A 15350-nucleotide genomic window follows, 5' to 3' on the forward strand; every position below is an offset into this window, starting at 1 on the left:
GACAAAATAATACACTAATAATTCAAACAATTCCAAATAAAATATGTCACATGAACGTATTCAAATAAGGAGTAAAGACCCCTAAGTACTACGAAATTGAATAACTTCCAAGATTGAATCCCAAACAGTCACGTCTAAGAACAGAAGCGGCCTGATCAGGGCCAAGCATTAGAAAAGAAAAGAACGTTACAACACAAGGAACCTCGGAACCAGCCGAAAATACCCCACACAAAAAATCAGAAAGATAACGTGATTGCCCAAAAATTCAGTCCAACCATAATCAATTCCGAAAATAGCATCCAGAATACGCTGTGCAAATACCAATTAGAATTTTATCCAATACACACACAAAATAATAATAATAATAATAATAATAATACAACCTAATGCATATACCAAAATAACGTTTGGCCAATATTTACAAACAGATACTACCAAGATACACATATACACATAAAATGAAAATACAATTAAACTGTAAAAATTTCGTACATAATTCAAATGAGCAATGAGATCAGTGATACTTACAAAAATTTTAAACTGCAATACCTAAACAAATACACACATAATCATTACGTTAAACCATATCAAGTCAAAAATATTTCACTGTAATTCAAATCAATCCAAAAAAAATCAACCAGCAAGAATGAAGTGTCGCTAAAAATTCAAACCTCACGGTAAACACTAGTGAGTAACAACACCATATTTAAGTCCCCTTAGTAAGACCACACCAAAAAAATTCAGTAATTCTAAAAATCCATTAGGTCCACAAAAAAAATTTCAACTAGTCAAAGAAATCAATCAAAGCTGGACTGAAGCACGTTACTAGAACACTAAATAAAATATCACAAATCAAAAAAAGTGTTCAAAACAAACCCCACAATTTAGGCAAAAACTGAGATGTATTCTGCATCAGACTTCCAAAACGTTGTATAGTAACCTAAGTAACAGCTTTCAACAACACCTCCACCCAAACAAAAGAAACAAAGTAACTCTTTACCGCGTCCATGTAAGCTGAGAAAAGCGCTGTATTATGAATGACAGACTCAAACTTTACGTATCAAGCAAACCCCCAGACACGTTGAAAGAGAACATAAGATCTCTTATCTCGGAAAGAAAAGTGCGCTGACTGAAACGTTACAATCCTGAACCAACACAATGAAAAAGATACAACAATAGCTTTCTCAGATAACAAGTTCCTGTTTCTCCCGGTGTAAGAGGTCAAGTGCCACCATGAAGTGCAAGTATTTACAAGAAAACGAGCTTTCAGGACATTACAACTTCACGCAAGACCTAACTGCAAGCAACAAATGCAAAGTTCTCAAAAGTGCTAAACTAAAAAAAATACTCATAACTCGTAACTCAAAATCCCTAAAAATCACACAAATGAAATCCATAACTCAAATTCTACTATTTTCCTATGACCACAGAAATCTCAATTCTTCCACAGAAACTAAACATCAGAGAACTTACATTTTACGGACCTTGGCAGAAACCACCAGAAAACAAAACAAAACTTGATACCACTATCTTGATACTACCAATTCAAATACCAAAATTAAGCCAAAACAAGAATTAACCTCAAATTCAGCAACAAGTCCAACCAAGAAAGAAAATTCAATAACTCAAATCAAATCTATTACGATTCACTAGCAAATTTAAGACAACTACTTGTAATCAACAGAAAATTCCCACACATGAGTACAGAGCAAAAGTAACTAATCTTCTCAACTTATTTCAAAAATTTCATAAAACCAATTCCCGTTGTCACCAAAATTCTCATTAAAATTCACTTTCTACAATTCACAAGACTAACTCTATTTCTACTGTTTAAACAATTCTCACCTGACAACTCTTCACAAACTTAAAACTCAGAAGATAACTAATCTCAATTACTCTGACTCATTAAACTAATTAGAACTTCACTCAAGCTGAAGAATTCAATCCAAAAAAAAATTAAATAACCAAACATCACTATTGCTGATCTCAGGCAAAAATTCAAATCTAACCCATGTTCACTTTAAAACAGAATTTTGCAATTGAAAAACAATCTTCAATTTTTTTTTTAAATTTTTTTTTAACTCATTCATTTGTATCATTATGCCTTAAGAACTTCTAAAATTCATTGCTCAATACTAAATTAAATTTTCTAACACATTACACAATATACTGGAATCATATCAAAACATTGTAAATCAAAAGTAATAATATACTACGCTAGATAATCATGAAAACATTACATACATTTCACAAAATATTATTCAATCAAGTAAAAAAAATCAAAATTTCTCTAACGTTACCCCTTACGATTACACATTTCACAAGATTCTGGGTTAAATAATTAGCAAAAACACAAAAAAAAATTTCTAGCTACGCATAACTATGGCTTGTCTCATTCAGTAAATTAATTAGAGACTTTAATCTCTTTCTCTTAGAAGTGCTCCTAAAATGAGTCCAGTTTCTAAAGACAAGCACTCGAAACTTGTTCCAAGGATATACAAATAGCATAGGATTATCGTGAAATAATTCATTTTCCATCTTGTATCATAAATCAGTACGTCGAAAATCGATTTTCAACAGTAAAAACATACAGTATCTATTCTCCTACATTAAAAATATATATTTTTCCTAACTTTAAAGTTCAATTCTGTTTGCCTAACGTTAAAGTCCAAAATTCCTGAAATTCACACCACACTCTCAAAATTTATCCTCTTGTATTAACAAAAAAACAAACACAAATCAAAAACTCTAATTAATCCTAGCACATAAAATTCAACTCCTTCCTTAAAAAGTAAATTACACAAAATAGGTAAATTCAAAATCCAAATTCAATTCTCGATCCGATCCCCCACTAAGCAGAGGTCACGGCACCAATGTTATGAAGAATACCGTGAGAATTCAAACACAAAAAAAAAAAAAAAAAAAAAATTGACTTATCTGCTCTTGGACATCTTGAAGTGGAAGGGCCGGGGAGCATATTTGCCGCTCCCCGCCGGAAAACATCTCTCTTCGTAATTACATTTTGTCCAGCAAGCCCGAAAATCAGCGAGTCAGTCAGAGAGTCAGCCAAAAAGTAAGTCAGTAAGAGAGTCTCTTAACCAAAACGCGGCCGGGGAGCATATTGGCCGCTCCCCGCCGGGAAAACATTTTTCATCGTAATCACATCTTCTCTCTCGCTTTTTCAACCTGTTTTCAAGAGTAACATCCACAAGTCCAGCCAACCAGTAAGTGAGCGAGTCCAAGCGTGAAAGTAAATCCAACTCGAATTTCCTTCGTCTCCTTCACAAAACGGGCTCCCACTATGGCTTCACTTATCGCCCCCTTAATTATGGCAAAATCTTCGTTTTCAACCCCTGAATGCGGAAATTAGGGTGATCGCGCATGCGCGCCTTTCTTCACTTAGCCAACAACCGGACCCTCAATCGCCAAAAACCACCTGAATGACTTACATTGAAAGACAAGTAGCAACCTTTGACCTTTCCGTCACGTACTTTCCTCTCTTAAGGTCAACTAACAATGAAAATTCTTTCTCGAACATTCTAAAGGACAAGGCGCGCGAAATCATGACTTGGCAAAAATTGCCTCCCTTTCCCTGCTTCTTTCACAATGAATAAAAGTTTGTACAAGATTTGCAAATAGAGGAAAATAAATAATACTCTTTTAAACTAAATAATATTCCCAGAAGCATCTGTTTTTCCCCAAAATTAAAGCCTTAAAATAAATAATTCATAATCAAATAAAAATTAAGATTTCCATAAATCATAAAATCATTCACCTAATTTTTTATAACGCTATCAGATAATTTCTCTACATAACATTCCTTTCCCCTAAGGAATTAAATTTTGGTTTACCAAAATTTAGCAGACAGACACTTCTTGAAATACCATGACTCATACTGTGCAATAAGGCTAAAGGATAACATAATGTAACAATAGTTCACACGACTCCTTGGTAACAGTGACGTTACTGACACATTAAATTTCAAGTCCAAAATGTGCAAGTAAAACAACAATATTAATCAAAGCAATTACTAATTACAATACTCGAGGAAGATCATCAAAAATAATTAATCAAAAACATCAATTAAATCACTTAATTAATTACCTAGAAATACTCAGAACACATACAAAAATAAAAATAAAAATAAAAATAAGGCGCTAATCACAAACAAAATATGTCTAAGATCAATCAATAATGACAAAAAGAATTTCTCTTTTTTTTTTCCAGTTCATTGCATCACATTTGTGTTGCAGTCTCTGTGTGGCCACATTTCTGAACGTTTATTTATCTATTCATTCCTTTTCAGTCCATTAATGTAAACAATTTCACCTGAGGTCGAACACATTCTACTATTGTGACAATTTCTGCTGAGCACAATCATGGAGTACATTAAATGAGTACGGAGTTGTCAATGCAAGCGAGGGAAAACCCTGTAGTTAGAAATCATTGTGTTAGCAACTCCCCCCTGCAGCCTTCAACGCGAGAAAATGAAAGCAACCAACCCCGGAATGTGAACTCAGCACCACAATACTCCTTAGTAGAGGAACTTGACCTTAAAAGAAACCAGATTTCACCCTCCTACGTCGACCAAGGAAGAACAATCACTCTTTCAAAGTTGAAGAAGACTTTATCTTTCAATTTTTCCCTTACGATAGATAAGCCACTGAATGTGTTCGGATACTCACACCCGAAGAAAGAAATAATCTAATCCAATTGTTCACCCCCCCCCAAAAAATGAAATAAATAAAAATAAGATAATTAACGCGCCGCAGATACATAAAATACATTCCTGACAAAATAACACACTAATAATTCAAACAATTCCAAATAAAATATGTCACATGAACGTATTCAAATAAGGAGTAAAGACCCCTAAGTACTACGAAATTGAATAACTTCCAAGATTGAATCCCAAACAGTCACGTCTAAGAACAGAAGCGGCCTGATCAGGGCCAAGCATTAGAAAAGAAAAGAACGTTACAACACAAGGAACCTCGGAACCAGCCGAAAATACCCCACACAAAAAATCAGAAAGATAACGTGATTGCCCAAAAATTCAGTCCAACCATAATCAATTCCGAAAATAGCATCCAGAATACGCTGTGCAAATACCAATTAGAATTTTATCCAATACACACACAAAATAATAATAATAATAATAATAATAATACAACCTAATGCATATACCAAAATAACGTTTGGCCAATATTTACAAACAGATACTACCAAGATACACATATACACATAAAATGAAAATACAATTAAACTGTAAAAATTTCGTACATAATTCAAATGAGCAATGAGATCAGTGATACTTACAAAAATTTTAAACTGCAATACCTAAACAAATACACACATAATCATTACGTTAAACCATATCAAGTCAAAAATATTTCACTGTAATTCAAATCAATCCAAAAAAAAATCAACCAGCAAGAATGAAGTGTCGCTAAAAATTCAAACCTCACGGTAAACACTAGTGAGTAACAACACCATATTTAAGTCCCCTTAGTAAGACCACACCAAAAAAATTCAGTAATTCTAAAAATCCATTAGGTCCACAAAAAAAATTTCAACTAGTCAAAGAAATCAATCAAAGCTGGACTGAAGCACGTTACTAGAACACTAAATAAAATATCACAAATCAAAAAAAGTGTTCAAAACAAACCCCACAATTTAGGCAAAAACTGAGATGTATTCTGCATCAGACTTCCAAAACGTTGTATAGTAACCTAAGTAACAGCTTTCAACAACACCTCCACCCAAACAAAAGAAACAAAGTAACTCTTTACCGCGTCCATGTAAGCTGAGAAAAGCGCTGTATTATGAATGACAGACTCAAACTTTACGTATCAAGCAAACCCCCAGACACGTTGAAAGAGAACATAAGATCTCTTATCTCGGAAAGAAAAGTGCGCTGACTGAAACGTTACAATCCTGAACCAACACAATGAAAAAGATACAACAATAGCTTTCTCAGATAACAAGTTCCTGTTTCTCCCGGTGTAAGAGGTCAAGTGCCACCATGAAGTGCAAGTATTTACAAGAAAACGAGCTTTCAGGACATTACAACTTCACGCAAGACCTAACTGCAAGCAACAAATGCAAAGTTCTCAAAAGTGCTAAACTAAAAAAAATACTCATAACTCGTAACTCAAAATCCCTAAAAATCACACAAATGAAATCCATAACTCAAATTCTACTATTTTCCTATGACCACAGAAATCTCAATTCTTCCACAGAAACTAAACATCAGAGAACTTACATTTTACGGACCTTGGCAGAAACCACCAGAAAACAAAACAAAACTTGATACCACTATCTTGATACTACCAATTCAAATACCAAAATTAAGCCAAAACAAGAATTAACCTCAAATTCAGCAACAAGTCCAACCAAGAAAGAAAATTCAATAACTCAAATCAAATCTATTACGATTCACTAGCAAATTTAAGACAACTACTTGTAATCAACAGAAAATTCCCACACATGAGTACAGAGCAAAAGTAACTAATCTTCTCAACTTATTTCAAAAATTTCATAAAACCAATTCCCGTTGTCACCAAAATTCTCATTAAAATTCACTTTCTACAATTCACAAGACTAACTCTATTTCTACTGTTTAAACAATTCTCACCTGACAACTCTTCACAAACTTAAAACTCAGAAGATAACTAATCTCAATTACTCTGACTCATTAAACTAATTAGAACTTCACTCAAGCTGAAGAATTCAATCCAAAAAAAAATTAAATAACCAAACATCACTATTGCTGATCTCAGGCAAAAATTCAAATCTAACCCATGTTCACTTTAAAACAGAATTTTGCAATTGAAAAACAATCTTCAATTTTTTTTTTAAATTTTTTTTTAACTCATTCATTTGTATCATTATGCCTTAAGAACTTCTAAAATTCATTGCTCAATACTAAATTAAATTTTCTAACACATTACACAATATACTGGAATCATATCAAAACATTGTAAATCAAAAGTAATAATATACTACGCTAGATAATCATGAAAACATTACATACATTTCACAAAATATTATTCAATCAAGTAAAAAAAATCAAAATTTCTCTAACGTTACCCCTTACGATTACACATTTCACAAGATTCTGGGTTAAATAATTAGCAAAAACACAAAAAAAAATTTCTAGCTACGCATAACTATGGCTTGTCTCATTCAGTAAATTAATTAGAGACTTTAATCTCTTTCTCTTAGAAGTGCTCCTAAAATGAGTCCAGTTTCTAAAGACAAGCACTCGAAACTTGTTCCAAGGATATACAAATAGCATAGGATTATCGTGAAATAATTCATTTTCCATCTTGTATCATAAATCAGTACGTCGAAAATCGATTTTCAACAGTAAAAACATACAGTATCTATTCTCCTACATTAAAAATATATATTTTTCCTAACTTTAAAGTTCAATTCTGTTTGCCTAACGTTAAAGTCCAAAATTCCTGAAATTCACACACACTCTCAAAATTTATCCTCTTGTATTAACAAAAAAACAAACACAAATCAAAAACTCTAATTAATCCTAGCACATAAAATTCAACTCCTTCCTTAAAAAGTAAATTACACAAAATAGGTAAATTCAAAATCCAAATTCAATTCTCGATCCGATCCCCCACTAAGCAGAGGTCACGGCACCAATGTTATGAAGAATACCGTGAGAATTCAAACACAAAAAAAAAAAAAAAAAAAAAAAAAATTGACTTATCTGCTCTTGGACATCTTGAAGTGGAAGGGCCGGGGAGCATATTTGCCGCTCCCCGCCGGAAAACATCTCTCTTCGTAATTACATTTTGTCCAGCAAGCCCGAAAATCAGCGAGTCAGTCAGAGAGTCAGCCAAAAAGTAAGTCAGTAAGAGAGTCTCTTAACCAAAACGCGGCCGGGGAGCATATTGGCCGCTCCCCGCCGGGAAAACATTTTTCATCGTAATCACATCTTCTCTCTCGCTTTTTCAACCTGTTTTCAAGAGTAACATCCACAAGTCCAGCCAACCAGTAAGTGAGCGAGTCCAAGCGTGAAAGTAAATCCAACTCGAATTTCCTTCGTCTCCTTCACAAAACGGGCTCCCACTATGGCTTCACTTATCGCCCCCTTAATTATGGCAAAATCTTCGTTTTCAACCCCTGAATGCGGAAATTAGGGTGATCGCGCATGCGCGCCTTTCTTCACTTAGCCAACAACCGGACCCTCAATCGCCAAAAACCACCTGAATGACTTACATTGAAAGACAAGTAGCAACCTTTGACCTTTCCGTCACGTACTTTCCTCTCTTAAGGTCAACTAACAATGAAAATTCTTTCTCGAACATTCTAAAGGACAAGGCGCGCGAAATCATGACTTGGCAAAAATTGCCTCCCTTTCCCTGCTTCTTTCACAATGAATAAAAGTTTGTACAAGATTTGCAAATAGAGGAAAATAAATAATACTCTTTTAAACTAAATAATATTCCCAGAAGCATCTGTTTTTCCCCAAAATTAAAGCCTTAAAATAAATAATTCATAATCAAATAAAAATTAAGATTTCCATAAATCATAAAATCATTCACCTAATTTTTTATAACGCTATCAGATAATTTCTCTACATAACATTCCTTTCCCCTAAGGAATTAAATTTTGGTTTACCAAAATTTAGCAGACAGACACTTCTTGAAATACCATGACTCATACTGTGCAATAAGGCTAAGGGATAACATAATGTAACAATAGTTCACACGACTCCTTGGTAACAGTGACGTTACTGACACATTAAATTTCAAGTCCAAAATGTGCAAGTAAAACAACAATATTAATCAAAGCAATTACTAATTACAATACTCGAGGAAGATCATCAAAAATAATTAATCAAAAACATCAATTAAATCACTTAATTAATTACCTAGAAATACTCAGAACACATACAAAAATAAAAATAAAAATAAAAATAAGGCGCTAATCACAAACAAAATATGTCTAAGATCAATCAATAATGACAAAAAGAATTTCTCTTTTTTTTTTCCAGTTCATTGCATCACATTTGTGTTGCAGTCTCTGTGTGGCCACATTTCTGAACGTTTATTTATCTATTCATTCCTTTTCAGTCCATTAATGTAAACAATTTCACCTGAGGTCGAACACATTCTACTATTGTGACAATTTCTGCTGAGCACAATCATGGAGTACATTAAATGAGTACGGAGTTGTCAATGCAAGCGAGGGAAAACCCTGTAGTTAGAAATCATTGTGTTAGCAACTCCCCCCTGCAGCCTTCAACGCGAGAAAATGAAAGCAACCAACCCCGGAATGTGAACTCAGCACCACAATACTCCTTAGTAGAGGAACTTGACCTTAAAAGAAACCAGATTTCACCCTCCTACGTCGACCAAGGAAGAACAATCACTCTTTCAAAGTTGAAGAAGACTTTATCTTTCAATTTTTCCCTTACGATAGATAAGCCACTGAATGTGTTCGGATACTCACACCCGAAGAAAGAAATAATCTAATCCAATTGTTCACCCCCCCAAAAAAAATGAAATAAATAAAAATAAGATAATTAACGCGCCGCAGATACATAAAATACATTCCTGACAAAATAATACACTAATAATTCAAACAATTCCAAATAAAATATGTCACATGAACGTATTCAAATAAGGAGTAAAGACCCCTAAGTACTACGAAATTGAATAACTTCCAAGATTGAATCCCAAACAGTCACGTCTAAGAACAGAAGCGGCCTGATCAGGGCCAAGCATTAGAAAAGAAAAGAACGTTACAACACAAGGAACCTCGGAACCAGCCGAAAATACCCCACACAAAAAATCAGAAAGATAACGTGATTGCCCAAAAATTCAGTCCAACCATAATCAATTCCGAAAATAGCATCCAGAATACGCTGTGCAAATACCAATTAGAATTTTATCCAATACACACACAAAATAATAATAATAATAATAATAATAATACAACCTAATGCATATACCAAAATAACGTTTGGCCAATATTTACAAACAGATACTACCAAGATACACATATACACATAAAATGAAAATACAATTAAACTGTAAAAATTTCGTACATAATTCAAATGAGCAATGAGATCAGTGATACTTACAAAAATTTTAAACTGCAATACCTAAACAAATACACACATAATCATTACGTTAAACCATATCAAGTCAAAAATATTTCACTGTAATTCAAATCAATCCAAAAAAAAATCAACCAGCAAGAATGAAGTGTCGCTAAAAATTCAAACCTCACGGTAAACACTAGTGAGTAACAACACCATATTTAAGTCCCCTTAGTAAGACCACACCAAAAAAATTCAGTAATTCTAAAAATCCATTAGGTCCACAAAAAAAATTTCAACTAGTCAAAGAAATCAATCAAAGCTGGACTGAAGCACGTTACTAGAACACTAAATAAAATATCACAAATCAAAAAAAGTGTTCAAAACAAACCCCACAATTTAGGCAAAAACTGAGATGTATTCTGCATCAGACTTCCAAAACGTTGTATAGTAACCTAAGTAACAGCTTTCAACAACACCTCCACCCAAACAAAAGAAACAAAGTAACTCTTTACCGCGTCCATGTAAGCTGAGAAAAGCGCTGTATTATGAATGACAGACTCAAACTTTACGTATCAAGCAAACCCCCAGACACGTTGAAAGAGAACATAAGATCTCTTATCTCGGAAAGAAAAGTGCGCTGACTGAAACGTTACAATCCTGAACCAACACAATGAAAAAGATACAACAATAGCTTTCTCAGATAACAAGTTCCTGTTTCTCCCGGTGTAAGAGGTCAAGTGCCACCATGAAGTGCAAGTATTTACAAGAAAACGAGCTTTCAGGACATTACAACTTCACGCAAGACCTAACTGCAAGCAACAAATGCAAAGTTCTCAAAAGTGCTAAACTAAAAAAAATACTCATAACTCGTAACTCAAAATCCCTAAAAATCACACAAATGAAATCCATAACTCAAATTCTACTATTTTCCTATGACCACAGAAATCTCAATTCTTCCACAGAAACTAAACATCAGAGAACTTACATTTTACGGACCTTGGCAGAAACCACCAGAAAACAAAACAAAACTTGATACCACTATCTTGATACTACCAATTCAAATACCAAAATTAAGCCAAAACAAGAATTAACCTCAAATTCAGCAACAAGTCCAACCAAGAAAGAAAATTCAATAACTCAAATCAAATCTATTACGATTCACTAGCAAATTTAAGACAACTACTTGTAATCAACAGAAAATTCCCACACATGAGTACAGAGCAAAAGTAACTAATCTTCTCAACTTATTTCAAAAATTTCATAAAACCAATTCCCGTTGTCACCAAAATTCTCATTAAAATTCACTTTCTACAATTCACAAGACTAACTCTATTTCTACTGTTTAAACAATTCTCACCTGACAACTCTTCACAAACTTAAAACTCAGAAGATAACTAATCTCAATTACTCTGACTCATTAAACTAATTAGAACTTCACTCAAGCTGAAGAATTCAATCCAAAAAAATTAAATAACCAAACATCACTATTGCTGATCTCAGGCAAAAATTCAAATCTAACCCATGTTCACTTTAAAACAGAATTTTGCAATTGAAAAACAATCTTCAATTTTTTTTTTTAAATTTTTTTTTAACTCATTCATTTGTATCATTATGCCTTAAGAACTTCTAAAATTCATTGCTCAATACTAAATTAAATTTTCTAACACATTACACAATATACTGGAATCATATCAAAACATTGTAAATCAAAAGTAATAATATACTACGCTAGATAATCATGAAAACATTACATACATTTCACAAAATATTATTCAATCAAGTAAAAAAAATCAAAATTTCTCTAACGTTACCCCTTACGATTACACATTTCACAAGATTCTGGGTTAAATAATTAGCAAAAACACAAAAAAAAAATTTCTAGCTACGCATAACTATGGCTTGTCTCATTCAGTAAATTAATTAGAGACTTTAATCTCTTTCTCTTAGAAGTGCTCCTAAAATGAGTCCAGTTTCTAAAGACAAGCACTCGAAACTTGTTCCAAGGATATACAAATAGCATAGGATTATCGTGAAATAATTCATTTTCCATCTTGTATCATAAATCAGTACGTCGAAAATCGATTTTCAACAGTAAAAACATACAGTATCTATTCTCCTACATTAAAAATATATATTTTTCCTAACTTTAAAGTTCAATTCTGTTTGCCTAACGTTAAAGTCCAAAATTCCTGAAATTCACACCACACTCTCAAAATTTATCCTCTTGTATTAACAAAAAAACAAACACAAATCAAAAACTCTAATTAATCCTAGCACATAAAATTCAACTCCTTCCTTAAAAAGTAAATTACACAAAATAGGTAAATTCAAAATCCAAATTCAATTCTCGATCCGATCCCCCACTAAGCAGAGGTCACGGCACCAATGTTATGAAGAATACCGTGAGAATTCAAACACAAAAAAAAAAAAAAAAAAAAAAAAAAAAAATTGACTTATCTGCTCTTGGACATCTTGAAGTGGAAGGGCCGGGGAGCATATTTGCCGCTCCCCGCCGGAAAACATCTCTCTTCGTAATTACATTTTGTCCAGCAAGCCCGAAAATCAGCGAGTCAGTCAGAGAGTCAGCCAAAAAGTAAGTCAGTAAGAGAGTCTCTTAACCAAAACGCGGCCGGGGAGCATATTGGCCGCTCCCCGCCGGGAAAACATTTTTCATCGTAATCACATCTTCTCTCTCGCTTTTTCAACCTGTTTTCAAGAGTAACATCCACAAGTCCAGCCAACCAGTAAGTGAGCGAGTCCAAGCGTGAAAGTAAATCCAACTCGAATTTCCTTCGTCTCCTTCACAAAACGGGCTCCCACTATGGCTTCACTTATCGCCCCCTTAATTATGGCAAAATCTTCGTTTTCAACCCCTGAATGCGGAAATTAGGGTGATCGCGCATGCGCGCCTTTCTTCACTTAGCCAACAACCGGACCCTCAATCGCCAAAAACCACCTGAATGACTTACATTGAAAGACAAGTAGCAACCTTTGACCTTTCCGTCACGTACTTTCCTCTCTTAAGGTCAACTAACAATGAAAATTCTTTCTCGAACATTCTAAAGGACAAGGCGCGCGAAATCATGACTTGGCAAAAATTGCCTCCCTTTCCCTGCTTCTTTCACAATGAATAAAAGTTTGTACAAGATTTGCAAATAGAGGAAAATAAATAATACTCTTTTAAACTAAATAATATTCCCAGAAGCATCTGTTTTTCCCCAAAATTAAAGCCTTAAAATAAATAATTCATAATCAAATAAAAATTAAGATTTCCATAAATCATAAAATCATTCACCTAATTTTTTATAACGCTATCAGATAATTTCTCTACATAACATTCCTTTCCCCTAAGGAATTAAATTTTGGTTTACCAAAATTTAGCAGACAGACACTTCTTGAAATACCATGACTCATACTGTGCAATAAGGCTAAAGGATAACATAATGTAACAATAGTTCACACGACTCCTTGGTAACAGTGACGTTACTGACACATTAAATTTCAAGTCCAAAATGTGCAAGTAAAACAACAATATTAATCAAAGCAATTACTAATTACAATACTCGAGGAAGATCATCAAAAATAATTAATCAAAAACATCAATTAAATCACTTAATTAATTACCTAGAAATACTCAGAACACATACAAAAATAAAAATAAAAATAAAAATAAGGCGCTAATCACAAACAAAATATGTCTAAGATCAATCAATAATGACAAAAAGAATTTCTCTTTTTTTTTTCCAGTTCATTGCATCACATTTGTGTTGCAGTCTCTGTGTGGCCACATTTCTGAACGTTTATTTATCTATTCATTCCTTTTCAGTCCATTAATGTAAACAATTTCACCTGAGGTCGAACACATTCTACTATTGTGACAATTTCTGCTGAGCACAATCATGGAGTACATTAAATGAGTACGGAGTTGTCAATGCAAGCGAGGGAAAACCCTGTAGTTAGAAATCATTGTGTTAGCAACTCCCCCCTGCAGCCTTCAACGCGAGAAAATGAAAGCAACCAACCCCGGAATGTGAACTCAGCACCACAATACTCCTTAGTAGAGGAACTTGACCTTAAAAGAAACCAGATTTCACCCTCCTACGTCGACCAAGGAAGAACAATCACTCTTTCAAAGTTGAAGAAGACTTTATCTTTCAATTTTTCCCTTACGATAGATAAGCCACTGAATGTGTTCGGATACTCACACCCGAAGAAAGAAATAATCTAATCCAATTGTTCACCCCCCCCAAAAATGAAATAAATAAAAATAAGATAATTAACGCGCCGCAGATACATAAAATACATTCCTGAGAAAATAACACACTAATAATTCAAACAATTCCAAATAAAATATGTCACACGAACATATTCAAATAAGGAGTAAAGACCCCTAAGTACTACGAAATTGAATAACTTCCAAGATTGAATCCCAAACAGTCACGTCTAAGAACAGAAGCGGCCTGATCAGGGCCAAGCATTAGAAAAGAAAAGAACGTTACAACACAAGGAACCTCGGAACCAGCCGAAAATACCCCACACAAAAAATCAGAAAGATAACGTGATTGCCCAAAAATTCAGTCCAACCATAATCAATTCCGAAAATAGCATCCAGAATACGCTGTGCAAATACCAATTAGAATTTTATCCAATACACACACAAAATAATAATAATAATAATAATAATAATACAACCTAATGCATATACCAAAATAACGTTTGGCCAATATTTACAAACAGATACTACCAAGATACACATATACACATAAAATGAAAATACAATTAAACTGTAAAAATTTCGTACATAATTCAAATGAGCAATGAGATCAGTGATACTTACAAAAATTTTAAACTGCAATACCTAAACAAATACACACATAATCATTACGTTAAACCATATCAAGTCAAAAATATTTCACTGTAATTCAAATCAATCCAAAAAAAAATCAACCAGCAAGAATGAAGTGTCGCTAAAAATTCAAACCTCACGGTAAACACTAGTGAGTAACAACACCATATTTAAGTCCCCTTAGTAAGACCACACCAAAAAAATTCAGTAATTCTAAAAATCCATTAGGTCCACAAAAAAAATTTCAACTAGTCAAAGAAATCAATCAAAGCTGGACTGAAGCACGTTACTAGAACACTAAATAAAATATCACAAATCAAAAAAAGTGTTCAAAACAAACCCCACAATTTAGGCAAAAACTGAGATGTATTCTGCATCAGACTTCCAAAACGTTGTATAGTAACCTAAGTAACAGCTTTCAACAACACC

This window comes from Stegodyphus dumicola, chromosome X1 (assembly GCF_044657685.1).
Source record: "Stegodyphus dumicola isolate Sdum_Otavi_A_Nest chromosome X1, ASM4465768v1".
Lineage (NCBI taxonomy): Eukaryota > Metazoa > Arthropoda > Arachnida > Araneae > Eresidae > Stegodyphus > Stegodyphus dumicola.